We start from the raw sequence: 16888 nt of genomic DNA on the forward strand, positions 1-16888 counted from the left end.
ACAGACACACGAGTACAAAAAATGAACCAAATTTGGGAGATCAGTCTAAGGGAAAGACTTAGAAGCTCTTGTCACACCCCAATATCTGTGGGGTTAAGAACAGTGTTATAGTCTGGGGCAGGACTAAGCCTGCACATGGCACCAAAACAGATGTAACTGCTGATGTTATTAAGATCCTGAGACAAAAAAAAAAAGATATTATTATACTCGATGTGAGAATAATTAAAACATAAGCTCCTAGAGAATAAGGATTATTTCTTTTTCAAAAATGTGTATCCCCAGTGCCTATAACAGTATCCAGCACACAACAGGTATTTATTTAATAAATGATAATTGATTGATCTATTGACCTATGATGAATACTGAGATTAGCTCTTGGCTATTTTGCAAATTTATTAGTTCAAGATGAGAGACCAAGGACTTCATGCATTTCATTTCAACAAACTTATATCAAGCATCTATTGTGTGCAGAAAACCATACGGAGCACTAGAGACTACATTTAAAAAGATATATACCCTGCTCTAATTCAGACTACAGTGCAACAATAACCTATTCTACAACGATTCAGAAAGGATCTCAGAAGTCCTCCTGTTTAATCCTTGGGTTAACTCTACAACCCTAAAAGGTAGTTCTCAAACCTCAACTTGAATTCTTAAAGAGATGAGATGTATCTTGGTAGAAGAGGTCATGAGAGGAAGACATGAAGGCAGAAATCTAGCCACATAGGAATTGTAAGTCATCATAAAGCTAGTCACCACTTATCCATAGTTTGGCTTGCCCCTTGAAGATATCCCAGACACTGAAATTACATGGTTCTATTAAAATGGGTACATGTGAGTCAGATCAAGGGAAAGACCAGATACTAAAATGTTCAAGTCCCACATGGATTGGAGTAATGAGTCATAAATATTGAGGTCCCCAAAGTGTAACCAGGACACCCATCTCATGAGATAGCCTATATTATATGGGTCGCAGTAATAAAGAATGACAAATTCAGAGTGCAGAGAAATATTGGAAGATTTATATGATGTGATATAAATTGGAAAAAAGTAGAATTATAACACCATAAAGAAGAACTATTTAAAAACAAGTAATATAACAACAGAGGGTTTTTAATATATAGATATAGAAATGAATGGGACATTTATATTATTAGCTTGTTAAATTTAATTGACCTCTTTAGAGAAATCAGAGTTTAGTTTCATGTTCAATAATTTTGTTATTGTCAATATGTTTAATGGGGCTTTTTGGTAGTTACCAGATTTAGAATACATTTTTTAGAAAATGTATATATTAAGCCTGGACAAGTCTTTGCATAGGCAAGCCTGCCTGATGACAGGGCCACAAACCCTTGTAGAACATGTTAGTAATCTCAGAATGGTGACCTGAGTCTAATGCCAGAGCACTGATAGCAGAAAATAACAGTGGACCATCTGCATTAGCAGAATTGGAACAATGCTTGAAGCTCCCACATTATCATTTCAGTGCTCAAAATGACATCCAGAAACATAGAATTAATGAGTGGTTGGGGAATAGGCAGTAGGATCACAAATTTAGAACTGGGAGGAAACTTAGAGGTCCTCATTTACAAATAAGAAAACTTATGAACACAGAAGTTATGATAGACTCAGTTTGTAAAACTAGTGTGTTAGGAAGGATTTGAACTCATATCTCTCTCTGTTCTATGTTCAGCCCGCTTTCTCATGCACCACCAAGTTCATACACATAGTAAGTTGCAGAGGTACCTCAGAGGTGCATTCATATTGGAGAATATTTTCCCTTCCTAACTTGGTGGCAGATAATTAAAAAAAAAAACCTTTCTCTAGATCATAGTCCATACTTTTGATAAATTAAAGTGGGTGATAGAAATCTTTGGAATTGTGTAGTTTGGGGGAGAAGGTGGGAGAATGGCTTATATAAATTACCTCATCACTTTGTGGTTTATCATTTAATATTTCATTCTACCTTTTGTTCCATGAAAAAGGAAGAGGAATGTGAAAAATATGCCTGTTCTATTAGTTTTACCAAATTCAATTCTCAGCAAATCAAACCAAATGATAGGGAAACTACTGAGAGGCATGAAATACAGCGGGGGAAGGAGAAAGAGAATGGTTTAGTGGCACTTCTTGCTGCTCAGTTAAACAAAAAACAGAAAAAAAAATAAGTCTGGAAGTGGACTTATTTCTCTCTGACCACACACAATGGTATGATTCAGATAGCCATTAAATGGTCTGGCATGACCTATAAAAATCTGGACCAACTTGCTCATTCTTTCGCAATGTACAGCTCTCATTAGATCTAGAACACAGAGGGAGCACAAAGGTCATAGAGTTCAACTCCCTCATTTTACTGATGAGGAAACTAAGGCCCTGAAACACTAAGTAATTTGCTCAAGATTGAACAGGTAGTAAACATCAGAGGCTACAGGCTGTGCCTGAACCCAAGTTCTCAGAGTCCACTACCAATATTAATTTCATTTTACTGCACAATCTTGTCATTTACCAAGTGGTGCCATCTACGTGGTTCTAATGAACAAACCATAGATCATCAAACATCAGAACTGTCAGTAGACTTAAAGAATTGGAAGGACTCTTTTAGTCTAGAAAGTCCAAGATAGAAGGAATCTTAGAACACAGAATTTCAGAGTTTTTTTAAAAAAAGGCTTTTATCACACAGCACAAAGAATATCAGAGCTTAAAAAGCTCAGAAACCATCTACCCCAATCTTTATTCATTTTATAGATAAAAAAAGAGATTTGTGGAAGTAAAGTGATTTCTGGACATCACCCAATAAATTTAGTAGGATTTGAACCCAGGATTTCATAATCCTCTATCTAGTGTGTGCTCCATTAAACCACATTGCTTTAATCATTCCCTTCTGTCTGGTATTGTAAACATCAGCCACCCAGTAAGTGCCTCTCTCTGGAATGACCAGTGGCCAGCTGTTGCCACTTGAGAGAACATTGACAACAATCCCTGAGGCCCCTCACTACTCTGAAGGGGATATGAGCACAGGAGGCTAGCAGAACATTATTTCTAGAAAAACAAGTAGCTGCACACATGGAGAGGTGTCTATTCAGCTCCTTGTTGAATATGGATCAGGAAACAACTTTGCTAAGTAGGGGGAGAGAATAAGGAAATTGAATTGAGTTTCCTCAGTTGTTGTCATCTCTCCTGGTCATCAGTATTTCTTGACACTGTATGTGTCTACTTTTTTCTGCCCTTCTCTTTGTACACACATGTATTTCCAGCAGACTGGGAAAACCCACTCAGGGGAAGCTCATGGAGGAGAAGAAAAGAGAACTTAATTTGAGAGAGAGCATAGAGGAATGGAAAGAATACTGTGTTTGGACTGAGAGGATGTGGGTTTATATCCCTTTTCTGCCAAATGCTTCATGTGCAACCTTGAATAAATAAATCATTACCTTCTCTGCACCTCAGTTTCTCTGTCTGTAAATAAGGGGGTCAGGCCCCTCATGTTCCTTCCAGTTATAAATCTATTAGCCCATGAACATGTTGAAGGTAGGAAGAGTATATAAGAATTTACATTATGCTGGAACTCTGAGAAAACTCTGGCCAATCATACTGAATGTTAAGATGGCCATCCATGTTGCTGTTACTAAGGGTATATGAGGAATAACACTGGTGTGGGAGTCAGAAGACCCAAGTTTGAATCTTGGCTCTGACACTGTAGTACCAGAGGCAATTGACCAATTAATCTTTCCTACTCTCAATAGCTGATGTAGTCATAGAAATCAAAGGGAAACTCACAGAAGTGAAGAGGTAATAATGTGATAACAGGTGTCCAACTAACGATGTCCCCTTATAAATTATGAAAAGACTTCTTATTGAACTGGAAAGGGAACCCAGGATTGGCTGGCTGAAAATTGGCCACACATCCTCAGGGCTTTTAAATAGCTCAGTCAACAAAGATAAGAGTTTGAAGAGTCTAGGCTCAGAACAGGTTGTGGAGTGTGACCCCTGCACCTAAACCAGAGGCAACCTATTGGTTTTTCTGCAGTAAGCAAATATTTAATTGTAAGAAGAGCATAATGATAGATATCCCACGGATCCCAGAGTTGGGCCCGGGCCACATCTGATGACCTGTGTGTTCTGTCTAGGGCACTTGGTGTCAGATGCTGAGCCTGGGCCCTGGCTACTCCCAAGGACTTGTATGCTAAGCACTGAAAGACTTTGGTATTTCAGGGTGATAAAAGAATGCTGGGTTATCACTTATCTACCACTGTCCTCCACCCACCTGAAGACAACAGACAGGAAGGGTTGTGTCAAACCAATGTTGGAGATTGGTCACTGAGACAACTGCCCACTCAGTTGACTTTAAAAAACCGTGGGGAATACACCATTTACATCTCTCTCTCCCCATTAGCCAAGCATGTCAAGATTCTTCCCTATAAGAGATGGGAAATGGGCTCCCTTCTACTTCTGCCATATTTGTCAAACTGCTCACTCATTTTATCCAGGACATGTGATGGTCTAAGTATCCTTGAAACTGAATCTCAATGCCTCAATTGCTCTTCCTGCTTTGTGCTTCTTTCTTGAACATAGGAGACCAGACATCAGTCCTGAAATAGACATTTCTGGTCTTCTAAGTTTAAGAGATTAGGAATTCCTGGGTCCTCAGTCAGTACAAGTTGTACTGTAGGACAATACTCCCATAGACCTTTAAACACTACAACTGCCTCTTGAACAATGTAGCACACACATTGCTGTACTGGAGGAAGTTAGGTGGTACAATAGATAGAGTGCTGGCCTAGAGTCATGAAGACATGTATTCAAATCCATCCTTAGACACTTAATAGCTAAGTGACCCTGGGAAAGTCTGCCTCAGTTTCCTCAACTATAAAATAGGGATAATGTAATAGCATCTTCTTCCCAGAGTTTTGTGAAGATGAAATGAGATAATATTTGTAAAGCACTTAGTGTATTGGAAAATAATAAATGCTTGATAAATATTCATTTTCTTTCTTCCTTCCTATTTTGTAGAGAACAATTCTCACCATACATTTGACTGAGAGGCATAGAAATTACAAATTGGTTGCCAAAAAAAAAAAACCAACAATGAACCAAGTTTGATTCATTACAGCAAACTGTAGCCTTAAATGCATCTCTAAAACAAGGTGTATCTCATGCATATTTTAACACTGTACAAGATTTCTTATACACAGCGCAAAGATAATTTTGTTTCACAATCCTTTGAGTATTAACATCAATCAAAACATAAAATAGAATCAAAGGGACTTGGAGCACACACTGACCTGTTCTCTCACTGAACTACACACCAGGTGGGGAATAATGCTTTCCCAAATGCTAACATCATAAAGCATCCAAGCTGCATGGCCATCTCAGGGGCCATAACTACAGGAGGGGCCAAGAGCTAACAATACAATTATTAAGTGGTAAAGGAGCTCAAAGAATTCAAGGTCACTTTAATAAATTTTCACTGTACTGACAGATGGAATTAGCAATAATAATATTTCAGATACAAGAATGCCTATTGTCTAGACTTTTTCTTTTTATGGGTCAGATTTGTGATTTCATCAGTGCAAGGAATGCCCAATGAGAAAATTGCTTCTATTGATCTCTGCCTATGTACACCAGCCTCTACCCTTCAACTTTTAGTCTCAGAGAGTTACCTGGGGCACTGAGAAGTGAAATGACTTGCTCAGAGTCACAGAGGTAGTGTGTGACAAAGGTGTGACCTGAGCCCAGGTCTTTCCATCTTCAAGATCAGCTCTTAGCCACTACAATATACTGCCTCTGTTTTGCTTACACCATGATGGTCAAATGGATGGACAGTTCATTGAGTTTGTCCCTTGGTAGATTGGCTTTGGACATGGGCTGACGTTGACCAAGGAATTAAGTCTATAGCTGAACAAGAGGAAGAGAGTTGGTTGTGTTACATTTTGGAAATTGCATAGCATTTTAAGGGATCCAAGCTGCTTCCCAACATGAGAAGCCATTTTTGTAATGGTAGTGATCTTTCAGTAATGCTTTATGGCTGTGAATCAGTGAACAGAAAATATCCCCAAGAACCAAAATTGTGGATGATCCAAAGGCATTATGAGCATAGGGAGACTGAAGCATGTTACCCACTATGACTTGGTTCTAAGGAGAAACATAAAATTTATCATCTAGGAAGTATTTGATCAGGAAAAAGAAATGGCCTGTTACACAGTCAGAGGAGGAAGTGATAACAGATGGGTAGTAATCCATGAAATGGAAAGGAGAAGAAAGGTCTATAAGAAGGCATCCATCACACTGGTAAATCTTTTATGGAGTGTGAGTCAGAGGCAGGATTTGAAACCAAACCTTTCTGACTGGAGGCTGTGTTCATGGCTATGTCTCTGGACCCTTTCTCCTGTGAAATAGGGATAATGGTATAGGAACTACCTGTCCCACAAACATATATATATATATAATATATATATATATATATATATATATATATATATATATATTATATATATATATAAGAAAAGAGCTAAAAGCATTACATAAATATGAGCTGCTACTATTCTCTGAAGTACCTGATTCATCTTCTTAGTTGTAGCTCTCCAGAAAGGCTTCCTGATGTTCAAGGAATTTTGGGGGTCAGTTAACACAAAATCATATGAGAATCATAGCATATGAGCCCATATCAATGTGTTTAGTTTAATCTGGCAGAAGGCATATTAGTTAAACAAAAACACATTTAATCAAATATAACACGTAATGAGAAAATATTCTCTTATATGGAGACTGGTAATGGAGGGCACATATGCAGAGAACATAAGATTAGAGCACACATATGTAGGAAATGTGTGGCCAGATAAAATGTGTGAAGGTGTAAAGACCAGGGAACATATATAGGTAGGGCAATTTACATATCCACTGCTACAGAGGTGCTGGATACATGTTGGTGGTATTACTCTCTAGTGGACATTTTGTCTTTACTGGGAAATCATCTCTGTGGGAGGCATGATCTTCTCTATGCTGGGCGTTGTATGGTCTATTGTATTATGGGAAATGATGGGCAGGATACTCTAAGAGAAAGCTGGGGTGACTTATATGAGCTGGTACAAAGTGAAGTGTACTATGTACAAAGCAACAGCAATATTGTGAGATGAGTAGCTGTGAATAACTTGGCTATTCTTGGCAGTACATCGATCCAGGACAACTCTGAAGGACTTATGATGAAAAATGCTACCTATCCCCAGACAAAGAACTGATGGTATCTGAATACAAATTGAGGCATACTTTTTCGTTACTTTCTTTATTTGTCTGTTTTCTTTCACAACATGACTATTACGGAAATGTTTTGCTTGACTACATATGTAAGCTATATCAAATTGCAAGCCTTCTCAATGGGGGGGAGGGAAGAAGGGAGAGAATTTGGAGCTCAAAGTTTTAAAAATGTATGTTTAAAAATGTTTTATACGTAACTGGGGGAAAATAAAATACAAAATACATTTTAAAAAGAAAAAAAAAGATCCTTAGATGCATCTGAGGAACTCTCAGCACCTCTCTGCTAAGACAAATCCTTTTTCCTAGAAATGGAAATATTTTTGGGTTTATGGTTCCAAGAGCTAGAAAATAGAGTATGAGATTTTGCTTGGCTTCATGTATGGTGGTAGGGTGGATGGTAAGAAGATGGCTGGAGTAAAACATGATGCATGGCTGGGGCCACCCAGATATCATGGGATACACATACTTATCATTACAGAGCAGACCCCAAGGCAGGTAATACTGAAGTGAAATGGTTAAGTCCCTTAGACCATGTTCTTTAGAAGTCTGGGGATATAGAGGGTATAGTGGTGGGCAGTGGTGGCACAAAGATGGCTAAAGTAGAATGTGAAGCATGTTGCCTGCCAACTATCAGATACAAGGCCAGAATTTTTTTTTCTGTGATAGGGGTTCTATGCTGCCAAAAAAAAAAAATCAGAAAACACCCCTCCCCCCAAAAAATCCAGAGGGGCTGTGTGGAGGCTTGAATTCTGAAGCCTACCAGTAACTTATGTGACCATTATTACCCACGTTCTGATTAGATCCATTTGTTACTATTATATATTTAAACTGCCCATGAAACAGAAAAGGAAGATTTCCTTCCTAAGGAGAAAAAGTAATTGCATTATGACACCATTCTGCTTGCCTATGAAGAATGAATGGTTTTCTTTTAAATAGATCATAGTTTCTCATAACCTCTTAGCTATTTAGCCTATTAAAACTTCAACAGTTCTGTTTAGTTTTTACTCTTTGTAACTTTTGCAAGAAGCACACTCTAAAATAATGTTGCTTCTTCCAAGGCTAGCTTCAACATAATTTTTAGCACCTGCAATGGGGTGGTTACCAACCATAAATAACAGTTGGTTCCCAACATTACTGAGTATGTATCATCTAGACTAAGTCCTAAAAACTAGACTAAGTCCTAAAAACCGCCCAATATAAGCCTTCCACCCAGAAAACAGACACCTCTGTCTATGGTTACTGTTGTTCAAGACTGACCTTTCTAAAAGACCAATGAGCTCAGCCATGCATACCTGCAGATAGTCAGCACTTCTTAAACCTTCAAAACCAGCTTCAAGAGTGAAATTTCATTGATACATTACATCTGGAGTAGGCTTTTTCTATAAATAAAAAATGACTCAGTCTCACACTATACTCTGCTGAAGATTCACTACTGCTTACCCTCCACAGATGTGGAAGCTGATTCAACTTGGAGAGTCATCACAAGCCTGGGAGGAACACTTAGATAATCTTGTACCAGAACCTTTCTCCATAATCTTGGGGCATGTTCAGAAATATTGTGATTTTCAATAAATCACTTTTGAATAAATAAGCTTTACATCAGACTCTGCTTTCACTTTTTCATTGTGAAATAACCATATAATCATTCATTTAGTGACCATTTTCTGCTAAATGTTGGGGAAAGGGAGAAACCTATCACCTCTACAATCTCAGAAATTATAGATTTCTAAGACATATAGACATATAAGATGGGGGGTGGTCTTTGTGATGCTTTCTGGATGGCACAAAAACATACTGTATCTTTACATTCTTATCACCCCTCTGGAAAAAATTCAGTCCCTGAAAGTTATATGGGGTAATCCAATTTTTCTGCAAACATGTTCAGTAGTATGCAACCAAAATTTTCCTGCTATGCTATGAATTCCCCTGAGATTGGTAAGGAAGCGTACTAGACTTCTTATTTTCTGCCAACTACGTAGTCTATACCTGGGCCATAGTGGATCATAGAAGGGAAGTCGTATATAAATACTTTTCCCACAGCTGCTTAGCAACCATAGAAAGCTTTTGGTTCCCATTTGGATATACTTATGCATATTAGATGAAAATATCTATTACTCTAAAGATGTTGCTTATATTTTTTCCATCTTCTACATTGGCGGAGAAACATTCCTTACCAGGAGATCCCTAGTTTGATGAAATCACGAATGTAAACAAGCCAGCAAAATTTTCAAAATGCATTGCACATATTTTATCGATTGGTCCTTACAACACTATAGGGTATGCCTCTAGTGAGTCATATTCTATAGCTACTTTTGTACCCATTTTAGAGACAAGGAAACAGGTTCAGAGGGGTCAAGTGATTTGTTCATTCCTATAGCTACAAAGAAATGGACTTTAAACAGGGGATATGCATTTAGGATGCATTTGTTTGGATGTTATAAGTGAAGACATAGAAGTGAGTAGAAATTAACAGGAAACAATATATTGATGAAATAAAAGGCCCTGAGATAGAGCCTGGGGAGACACTCACACTGAGGGGGTAGAGGATGAAAAGAAATGATTGAAAAGGCCAGATTCAGATCACTTAGAGCTCCTTGATTTGCAACATGTCCCTAAGCAACCACATGTCTTTGGCACCTCTGCATATAAGCGTTCCATGCTGGCTGACCATCTTTGTCATTTCACAGAGTTCCAACCAATTGCTCCAACCAATTGACACAAAAATCTGCTTTGTCTTTGGACTGCCTCCTACTAGTTCCTCTGTGCTTAATAACAGTTTGTTGTCTGGTAAATCACCACGGAGACATAGTAAATACATCATTAAGTAGGCAGCCTGTGCTGAAAATTGGCTGTATTCTCCAAAGTGCTGATGTATGGATTTTGGAGGTCCTACCTTGACTAACAGATGGCGGCAGAAATTGAAAAAAAAAATAGTCACAGTAGATCCCTTCCTCCACACTTGGCCGCTTTGTTAAATAAGAATACGCCAATTTAATTAATATTGATTTAACACTTACTGTCCTTGAGACATATTACCCATTGACACATTTTTCCCTTCAAAAAAGGAGGAAAAAAAGCCAAAGTTGCACAGAGTGCAAAAAACCAGAAAATTCTAATCCATTCTCAATCTCAATGTAATAGGGTCATAAATTTCAATGTGGGATTTCTACCTGAATTTCACAAGAAGCCTCAGATTTGGGTCTGATGTAAGGTTTAGGCTTAACACAAAGAAAAGCTTTCTAGTAATTCAACCTATGCAAAAATGAAATAGGCTGTCTCAGGAGGGAGGTGGTTCACCTTTCCTAAACATCTTCTTCCCACCAAAGTTGGATGCTTGGGTGGCCACTTGAAGAGCTTCCTTCTCTCTCTCTCTCTCTCTCTCTCTCTCTCTCTCTCTCTCTCTCTCTCTCTCTCTCTCTCTCTCTCTCTCTCTCTCTCTCTCTTTCCCTCCCTCCTTCCTTCCCTTTCTCTCTCTCACTAGCTATGGTATCACTTTCTCTTTTTAGCTTCTATGACTTTGTGATTTCTGTCCCATTCCCTTTCTTCTTTATCACACTCCAGAACTCCCCTGCGTGGTACAGCAAGGATGACATTCTGCCCTTACAATGGTAGCTACTCTAACTAGTCAGAATAAGAGTTGTCTGGTTCCCACCATTTTACTCACAAATATTCTCAAGCAGCTGTGTGGTCTTAGATTGTTTTGTGTCAATCAGAAGTCTGCAAGGTCAATTTCATATTAGTGGCTCCATTAACACAATGACTACCACTCTCCCTGAAGTCTCTGGGACCCAAAAGCACAAGCAGTCCAGAAGGACTCAGCAATCGAAGAAGAATTTCTGAGGAATATATGGAGCACTTCATCCTGTGCAAAGTAAGTGATTAAGTGGTACAAAACAAAGAGATAAGTGGCTCTGAAGTCAAAGGACATGAGTTCAAATCTCTGCTCTGCTGATTGATATCCTTGTGACTTTAGGCAAATCACTTAACCTCCCTGTGTCCTCAAATTCCTTATCTGCAAAAATGAAAAGTATGGACTATATGACCTCTGAAGTTTCCTTTCAGCTCTACTTCTGTGGTCCTCTGACCCTGAGCAAGAGTATGTGCATCTTACACATTAGCAGGAAGGAGGCAATTTTTTTGGTGAGGCACTTGGGGTTAAGTGACTTGCCCAGAGTCACACAACTAGTGAGCATTATGTGTCTGAGGTCAGATTTGAACTCATGGCCTCCTGACTTCAGGGTTGGTGCTGTATCCACTATGCCACCTAGCTGCCCCAGGAAGGGGGCATTTTCTTACAACTATAGAGGTGAATGGGTTTATGGGTCCATGGGTCCTGCAATGTTGCTAAGAAATTCCACATCAAGCAGAGACCAGGATCAGTGTCAGGAATTAGATAAACTCAGTGAGCCAATGTGATTTTCTGCACAGAACTGTCTGCAGTAAGAGGGGCTCACTTTCTTTTTAATATAGTCCTTGCCATAAGGTGAATAGGGAGGTACTACTCCCCTGGGTTCAGTGATAGGTGATCACCCTATCCTATGAATATTAATAGAGCTAGACAGGAATCAAAACACCACTGAGGTAAATTGGTGCATGATAGCTCTGCCCACAAATCCATCCAAATATCCTTTTCCTATTTCTGATGTGAGGTGGGAACTTGGCTCACCTCGGTATTGTTGGTGAAATTGAGTGTCCGTTGAGGTACCTTTTATGCCTCCAATATTTTCCCAAGTCTAATTCCCTTTTTAGCACTCCTAAATTGAATCAGGGTCCCAATGTTTTCTTATGGTCTGCAGATGATAGAATCTCAAGTTGAAGGGATTATCTTAACTACCTGACTAAGGCATGAATCCTTTCTACAATGTCCCCAAGTGGTCAGTCACACAGTATCTTTTTTTAATATCTCTGGGGACAGGGAACTTATTTCTGGATATTCCCAATCATGAGAAAAGTATTCCAATGTTCAGCATATATCTGTCTCCTTATGCCTTGCCTTCAGTAGCCCTGGTAGTCCCCTTTATAAATAGACCAAATGATTTTCACTTCTCCTCCATGTTACTTCTTCAAATACTTGAAAACAGAACTTGTTCCCACTAAATCTCTTCTCCTGACCAAGCAACCCAGATTGCTTTAATTGGTCCTCATGTAGTATTGTCTCCACCCACTCCCCATCATGAGCTCCCTTCTCTAAACATGCTTTATAATTTAAAAAGGCATTTCCTGACCTCGAAGAGATAGCATACAACTGGGTAGGGGAAAAGATAAGGAGGAGACATATACACAGATAGCTACTTACTATATAAGGGAAACTGAGTTAAGCTAACTAGCAACATCCAGAATACTGTTTGAAATTTTAGAAGCTAGGCAGCCAACTTAGATATCTGGAAAGTAGGTCTTCAAAAGAGTAGAAGGTTGTGCATTAAGTTCAGTCCAGACAGGGAGAGAATCAAGTTAGCAAAGGCGCTGAGAAATTCTTATCCATTTTCTTCACAGGGCTAGGCAGGCTGCCCAACAAATATCACCTCTTTACTCTCTTCTACTTTTAGTCTCCAAAGGCAGCAGGGATGCTTGCTAAACAGCAATAAAAATTAATGACTTTCTCCTTGTCCTGTTCAGAGAACCTTGGAAGCTCTTTTTGTTTTCTTTCAGGTGACCTAGGTTTGAAATTCTTTTTCCTTCAGATTACCTAGGATCGAACCCCTTTTCTTGAGATGACCTAGGTTTGAAGCCTGACTTTGCCCTAACTAGTTCTGGAACCTTGGACAAGTCATTTTGCCTCTCCAGGCCTCGGTTTCTTCATTTGTAAAATGACACTGTCGGACCAACATGACTTCTAATGTTCCTTTGACCTGTAATGAATAAGCCTCTTATCTTAAGGCCCTATGATTCTGAACCTCTAGTTGCTTCAGGCATCTATACAGATCTTGGTGAAATTGAAGGCTCAGTTTCTACAGCCAAATATTGGCTAAGGAAAAAAAATTCTAAGCTTCACTTACCTAGAAAAATCAGAAATTGCAACCAATTCTAACTGCAAATGTTTCCCAGAGACAGGTGGGGAAAGGGCACATAGGGAAGGCTAAAGCAGGAAAGCACCTTTAGAGAGAGACAGAAGGCAGTATGTGCCAGGCAAGTCAAACAATCACCACCATCTTGACCACCATCCCCTCAGATCCCAATGAAGGCAGCCCAACATCCTTAGCCCAAAATCCTTGGGAACAGAAATGCTTCCAAGCCCAATGTCCTCAATCATCATGCTAGGAAACAACCCCTGTGGAGATGCAGTAGGCAATCTCTAGGTACTACAGACAAGCTGCTGCAGACCCAGAAAAGAAAGGTCTTGTCACCAAAGCCTTTGGCACAGTCAAGTGGTTCAATATCAAAAACTGGTATGATTTTTATTAGTAGAAATGTCATTAAAGAAACAGATTACTATTTGTTTTACTGCTTTTCCATCTAGCTTGAAACTGAAACCATCCCCATTCACCTGTGAGTTTCTCAAAAGTAGAAACCCTCTCACTTTTCTATCTATATCTCCTGCACTTAAAACAGGTCTTGTACTTAATAAGTGCTTAATAAATATTTCATTTATTCAGGTAAGCAATTTGACCATACAACATCCTTCTCTATACCCAGAACATGAGCATTCTTGGACACTGAAAAAAGAAATTGGGAAGAGGCTTCCAGAGTCTAGAGCTCATACAGAGTGATAGATTCCTCAATTTCTTATTTATCATTGACTTCCCTCCTACTGAATCTTGAGGCTCAACATTCTACACACCTCTTCACATCGGACAGCAGAAGATTCTATGTTCTCTCCACTAAACGGCATTTGACTCTAGCTGATAGAAAAGAGGGTAGTGGGTAGAGGGAGGTGGATAGAGTGAAGAGATGTTTGAACTAAGTCCCATCGAGACCTTAAAAACTAACTTTGCATTTTGGCAATGATTCAGCAGCTACCACCTTGAGGGCATCTGAAAAACCTTTTCAACAGTCATGTTCAAGGAAAAGCAAGAAGGTTAGTGTCATTATATTGCAGAGTACTTAGAGAGGAGGAAAGTGAAAAAAAGTCTTGAGAGATAGGAAGGAGCCAAGTTGTGCAGGTCTTTGGAAGCCAAACAGAGAACTATATATTTGATCCTGGAGATAATGGGGGGACACTGAAGGTTATTGAATGGAGGGAGATGGTAGCAAGGTCAGATCTGTGTTTTAGGAAGATCACTTTGACAGCTGAGGGGAGGAGAGACTGGAGTCAGGAAGACCAAAAAACAGTCTATTGCAATGGTCCAAGTATGAGGTGATGAGGGCCCACACTGGGGTGGTGGCAATGTCAGAGGAGAAAATGGGACAGATGTAAGAGATGGCATAAAGACACAAATGACTAGACAAATGATTAGAAATGGGGGAGAGGGGGAAAGTAAGAAGTCAAGGATATACCTAGGTTATAAGTCTGGATGAGTAAAGAGAATGATGGTGCCCTTAACAATAATAGGGAATTTTGCTTTTTTGGCAAGGCAATCAGGGTTAAGTGACTTGCCCAGGGTCACACAGCTAGTAAGTGTTAAGTGCCTGAGGCTGGATTTGAACTCAGATCCTCCTGACTCCAAGGCCAGAGCTCTATTCACTATGCCACCTAGCTGCCCAAGTTAAGTGGTTTAGTGTTTTTTAGCTACTGATTTTTTTTAGACTTTTTTTAAGTGAAGCAGTTGGGGTTAAGTGACTTGCCCAGAGTCACCCAGCTAGTGTTATGCGTCTGAGGCCAGATTTGAACTCAGGTCCTCCTGACTTCAGGTCCGGTGCTCTATCCACTGCACCACCTAGCTGTCCCAATAATAGGGAATTTTGAAAGGGGGAGAGTTTAGGGGCAGAAGATGATGAGTTCAGTTTGGAGCATGTTGAGTTTAATATGACTATAGGACATTCCATTCTAGATGTCGCGCAAGCAGTTAGAGTGGTGAGACTGGAGGTCAAGAGAATGGTTAGAGCTGAACAAGTATATCAGAGACTCATCTGCCGAGAGATGGTCATTCAATCCATGGCAACTCATGAAATCACCAAGCCAAAAGAAAAAAAAAAACAGAAGAATGTTAGAGGGCAAAAACAGCCTTGGAGGTAGGGTTGTGCTGGTAAATGTATAACAACAAAGTCCTCTCCCCCCCAAAAAAAAATGTACATATTTTGAGTTTAATATGCATTATAAACATTTTCCCCTCAGTTTCTTAAGTTTAGACAAGCAACAAAACAATAAATCAAGCCATGATTTATAGCCTTTGCCAATTTCTAAAGTGTTAATGTTCTCACGGAAAATTTAACAATCAGCTCTCACAAGCCAGTTAGAGCTGGCTCCAGCACAACCCAACTTGGAGGACACTCACAGTTAACAGGCATGACCTGAATCAAGATCCAGCAAAGGGGACTGAGAAGAAGGGAAAAGATAGGTGGTAGGAGAACCAAGAGAGTACAAAGTCATGAAAACCAGAGAGAAGAAAGTATAAAGGAGAAGAGGGTGACTGAGATTGTCAAAGGCTGATGAGTGATCGAGAAGAATAAGGACTGAGGCAAAAAGCCATTAGATTTAACTATTAAGAAATTATTAGTAACTTTGGAGAGATTTTAGACCAGACTTCGAAGGATGCTTATGATCCAAAGCTAAATGGGCTTGGGACCCTCTCCTTGTTTATTGAAAATCTAGAATATCAGTTCCTTCCATTTTTGATCACTGCCTGTGATGAGTTTGGTCCTAAGATTATCCCACCTTCCCTTGCCATTAAAATTCATGCTGAAGCTGGGAGCATAAATTATAGGGATCAACTTCATTATTCAGAATCAAATAGAATCTGAGTAGATATTTGCTAGTACTTCTACCTCTTCCCTCCTTCACGTCTGCCGCACCAAGTTCATTTCTTAATGAAGGGGGGAGTATTCTAGTGTTCCACGTGTGAACTTTTTTTCTTGGCAAGGCATTTGAGGTTAAGTGACTTGCCCAGAGTCACACAGCTAGTGTCAAGTGTCCTGGGCTGGATTTGAACTCAGGTCCTCTTGACTCCAGGGTCAGTGCTCTATCCACTGCACTACCTAGCTGCCCCTTGAATACTTGCACATTGAAGATTGTCTGAGAACTCTATTATATTTTGATTCTTAATGAATCTTATGAAATTGTTAGTTTCTGTGGGATCCCTCCAAAATGCGGTCATGAAATTATAGAATCTTAGAGTTTGAAGGGACTTTACAGATCATTTAGTCCAAAATCCCTCTCAAGCAAGAATCCTTTCCAGACCAATATAATTATACAGCCTCTGACTGAATACTTCTAATGAAAAGGACTTTACTCACTAAGAATGGAACTCATTGTATTGTGGGAGAGCTCTCATTGTTAGAAGGATCCTTTCACATAAGGAGACAAAATGTGTCTCCGCATAGATTTCTCTCACTGGTGAAATCTCAGTCCTTTGCAGCTTTGCCCTCTGGAGGGAAAGAAGGAAGGAAGGAAGGAAGGAAGGAAGGAAGGAAGGAAGGAAGGAAGGAAGGAAGGAAGGAAGGAAGGAAGGAAGGAAGGAAGGAAGGAAGGAAGGAAGGAAGGAAGGAAAGAAGGAAAAGTCATGTACTGAGCAGTACGTGCCAAGAATTTTGCTATGTACTGGAAATT

This window comes from Phascolarctos cinereus, unplaced genomic scaffold, assembly GCF_003287225.1.
Source record: "Phascolarctos cinereus isolate Bilbo 61053 unplaced genomic scaffold, phaCin_HiC Scaffold_3;HRSCAF=262, whole genome shotgun sequence".
Taxonomy (NCBI): domain Eukaryota; kingdom Metazoa; phylum Chordata; class Mammalia; order Diprotodontia; family Phascolarctidae; genus Phascolarctos; species Phascolarctos cinereus.